This window comes from Bombyx mori, chromosome 7, assembly GCF_030269925.1.
Source record: "Bombyx mori chromosome 7, ASM3026992v2".
NCBI classification, from domain to species: domain Eukaryota; kingdom Metazoa; phylum Arthropoda; class Insecta; order Lepidoptera; family Bombycidae; genus Bombyx; species Bombyx mori.
This window is the reverse complement of record NC_085113.1, coordinates 10,999,208-11,003,752: the sequence shown is the minus strand read 5'-3', so window position 1 is coordinate 11,003,752 and position 4,545 is coordinate 10,999,208. Positions and strand designations below refer to the sequence as shown.

Sequence of the window (4,545 nt, the reverse complement as noted above, 5' to 3'; positions counted from 1 at the left end):
TATTTTATAACATAATATATCAAAACAATTAACGTATAAAAATATGTTTATGTGATGTGTAAAAATTTTATACTTACGCAGGCCGCTCGGTGGTCGGCGTGCTTGCCCCGCTACTAGGCCCACATTCTACGTATCTACAAAAATTTGATTTAAGAAATGAGTATAAAATAAAATAAAAAAATCAAGTAAGGCACCTATCTCAAAATTCAAGTTTTTCTTTGATTTCGAACTAAGCAATAAATATTGAATAAAAATTTAATATAAATTTAATGGCCCAAAAATTTTGTTTCTCTAATATATTTCTTTATTTGTTTATAAAATAGGTTACATTATTGAATAATATAGTTACAGGGCAGGTGATGGCACCGGAGGCGTCTCCTGGTCCCTCCTGGTCGGGAACGGAGCGTCGGTTCCCCACATTTCTGATCTGAAAACAAAGCTAGAGATACTGTTTTGCTGTTAAAAAACCTAAATATATTGAAAAGTACCAGAATACACACCTTGGGTTTTCCACTACCGGAGCGAGCACCCTTACCCTCTTCGGGTGCATTGGCGTCTCCATTGATCGACCCGATGGCAACGCCTTGATTGGCATTGTGACGAGTCTGAAATGCGTATTGGCATTAAAAAAATATATCAAATGAGCTTGTGTAAAAAGCTGTAGATGTATCTGGGCTCCAGTAACCATTTAACATCAGGTGGGCCGTGAGCTCGTTCACCCATCAATGCAATAAAACAAACAAACAAAAAATGTTGTAAATGTATCTGGGTTCCTGTTCGGTAGCACAGTAAAATAAAGGTTTTTGTTCTTGAGGTGTTATTGTAAGGTGGACTGTATATAAAGTTTAATGCAATATTAGCCGTGAGTCGCGCGTGCGATTCTATATCGTTCCAGTAGTGTTCTGTGTCGCTATGTGGGTTCGGTCCTCGCCGCTCGAGTCGTCGATGCCGTGGTGGTGGTTGGACCCCCCCGCAGACCTCGTAGTCCCCGCTTGTACGTGAAGTACTGGCGCGGACACCCTCCCCGGCGTTGAAGAGTCGTCTTCTTCAATATGGATCTCCGAGGAGTCCACAGGAAGCGGGCATATGTTGTTGTATGCCCGACGTAGTATGCTTTGCGGGAGCTAGCTGAATATTTAAAAGTGATTTCACTGTCTCTACTAACAAGCGGATAATCTGATTTAAGCGATTCCATCTTCGCTTCGAAAGTTGCAAGAAAAATACGAAACAACGAATAGCATGAAGGTAAAATAATATTCTCATTGATCGTAATTGCAGTAAAAAGAGTTTGGCACACGCCGAACCCTATCCCTCTAGTCGTTATGCTAAGGGCAATAGCCTTTAAAGTTTGGGTTTCACCAAGGCGAGCCAAGGCGTCATCTGCACTAGATGTCCCTATCATAAGTTTCTTTTTCAATTCTTCCTGATAAGTATCTGCATTAAAAGTGGATTTCTCCTGTCGAAATGATTCCATTCGTTTATTTGAACGTTGAAATTTACTATTTCCTCTCTTTTGTCTATTATTACTATTGCCATTATCATTCTGATTCCAATTGACGTTATTTGTATTAAAATTTCTACCATTATTATAACCCTGATAGCCGCGGTTTCCATAGAAATTTGAACCCCCACGATACGAGGAACCCAAAGGCCGACCGAAGTCGGTAAAATAATTCTGTTTGCCACGATTCATGCTGCGACACTTGTTCACCGGAAATCCAGGTGAAAAATTGGCTCGAAGGACCATTATGTTCGGTAGCTCAGTAAAATAAAGGTTTTTGTTCTTGAGGTTTTATTGTAAGATAGACTGTATATAAAGTTTAATGCAACATAAGCCGCGAGTCGCGCGTGCGATTCTATATCGTTCCAGTAGTGTTCTGTGTCGCTGTGTGTGTTCGGTCCTCGCCGCTCGAGTCGTCAATGCCGTGGTGGTGGTTGGACCCCCCCGCAGACCTCGTAGTCCCCGCTTGTACGTGAAGTACTGGCGCGGACAGCTCCAGTAACCACTTAACATCAGGTGGGCTGTGAGCTCGTTCACCCATCAATGCAATAAAACAAACAAAACAAAGTAAATAAAAAAATATCTTAATTTAGGTTTTTAGTTTTAAGAGGTAATTACAATTCAAAGGCCGAAGGTCGGGCTTGGTGACTACCACCGCGTGTGCGGACACGTCGACCGCCACCACGACCACCTCTGCCTCGACCACGGGCTGCAGCATGTTGACTAGAAATAAAAAAGTATGAAAATGCAAACAATCCAATCACTGGTACAAAATTAAAAAAAATCAAATATCTAAAACAAAAAAAAAAACAAAAAATGATTAACTTTATCGCCGTATCTTTATTATTTGAACATCTGTCATTTTTTTACTTACTAATTATCCTGATTAATAAATAATGTTAGCTATCCTAATAAATAGAGAGATTGCTTAATTAGAGACCTACTAAATGTATTGTTGTTAAGTATTATGTAATTATGGGTATCATTACGTGCTTTAACTTACTAATCCATATCAAATTTAACTTAAAAGCACTTACGAAAAAAAAATTAAGGTTTTTATTCTATGTATTCATTCATTTTTTTCGATCCATTTATTTGGCAGAGTTGCAACTTTATACACATGTTTATAGCATCAAATGATAGTAGACTAGACAAGGTGTAAGGAAAATAAAGTTTCAAAGCGGGATCTCACGAAACTTAGCAGGAATTTAATTTAATGTGACCCGCTCCATACAAAAAAATCACAAAACACATTTTTCTGACCAAACTATGAAGTTTTAGTAATTTTTGCCCAAAACAATTATTATTGAGATTAACGAACTCTATCTATCTACATATTTTTTTTATTAAAAAACAAAGTTGGTCCCTAAGTCACTAAAATCATAGTATCGACCCACTGTGCGGCGCAAGTATTAGAACAATCCGACGTAAGGGCTAACGGTGCATCTGGTGATGGGAATCACAATGTAACTGCATTTTTTGGGCTTTGTTTACATTGTTCGAATGCTTCAAGTGCTTCCGCGTTCCATGGAATCAAGCTTTTCTCCTTTTTCTTGGAGTTATGCAAAAATATATTTAATTTGTCGTGAATACTGTCTGTCTTTGGTGAATGTCGCCTGTAGAAGTTCACCATTCCAAGAAAACTTCGTAACTCATCTACTGTATTGGGCCTCTTGAACTTGGATATGACCTTTAAGCTGCGTATCGATTATGCGCTCCAAGAGATCGAACATTGGCGCGCGCTCCAGCCGCGCGAAATGGATACCATTTTGGAACGCGCGCCAATGTGTTCGTTAGACCGCCCGAACGCGGAGCGGTCCGTTCCGTCGGCTGTCGGTTTTTTACCATGTATCAGTCGCGGCGCGCGCGCCATTTGAGACGGACACGTTGTATTTTTTTGTGTTTGTGCGCTCCCATTATGGATATCCAAAGTTGCCGTAAGTTAAAACTACAGTATGGTACAAAAGAACTGCTGTTGAATAGCAAAAGTTCTTCGTAGCACAACAAATCGCTGAGAGAAGATGCTTGGAGAGAAATCAGTAGTGAAATGGGAGTCCATGTGCCGAAGTTAAAGAAAAAATTGTGTCTTCTACCACTTCAAACTGCATATCTCTGATAAGTGTCACTCCATACTGCATTCTTTTTCGGTACAGCTCTTTCATCCATCAACGCACTTTTCGTTTCTCCTTTTTCTTCTCTATAATACTGTGAATAATTACAAAAGCTGCTGCTGCTCGTACACGACTGCGACTGGTTTCCATGATGAAGGGTCAAACACTGGAACGGTTGCCACGCGCGCCAGGCGCGCTTATTTGATATACTTCAAAAGTGTGGCACGCGTTCCGCGGAACGCACTCTCGGCGCGGCTATTCATGGCCAGGAGCGCGTAGTCGATACGCGGCTTTACTTGTTCGTCCAGTGTTCTAAGACCGTCTTTTGATACTCGAAATCGAATCGAAGAAATAAATTCGAATAAACCAAAAGGACAAACAATTGCTGTCTTAGGAATGTCCTTTTCATATATAGGAATCTTATGGTAAGATCTTTGCATGTCTACTCTCGAAAATATAGTTTTCCGTGCAATGAAAAGGTACCGTCTTGTATACGAGGTATTGGGTAGCGATCTGGCTTGGTTATTGCGTTGAGTTGACACCTTGAGATTTAAGTTCTAAGGTCTCAGGTTGCTTCTAGAGAGCCTACATATTCCCATGTCTTGCATTTGCATAAAAAACTAAAAAATCTACTCCTACGAGGGCGGCACTGAAATTTTCGGGAATTAACGAAGTGACACAACATTACTATTTAAAAATGTATTTATTGCTTTTCGAAGTATTCTCCGCGAAATTTGACACATTTTTCCATACGATGGAACCAATCATTGAAGCAACCATTCCATTCGGAAGTTGGGGTCTCCAAAATGGCCGTTTTGTAGGCGTCCACAGCTTCTTCAGGTGATGAAAATCTCTGTCCACGCAATGTATTCTTTATTTTAGGAAAGTATAGAAATCATTAGGGCTTAGGTCGGGGCTGTACGGTGGATGGTC

The 4,545-nt window shown here is 40.2% G+C and overlaps 1 non-coding gene across 1 annotated transcript; it reads left to right on the top strand.

Annotated features, from left to right (window-relative positions):
• Window positions 1–3,522: 3,522 nt before the first annotated feature.
• On the top strand, window positions 3,523–3,652 carry Mir3230 (microRNA mir-3230). The gene has a single exon (NR_107515.1). It is a non-coding gene; the product is annotated as a microRNA mir-3230 (primary transcript).
• Window positions 3,653–4,545: the final 893 nt, after the last annotated feature.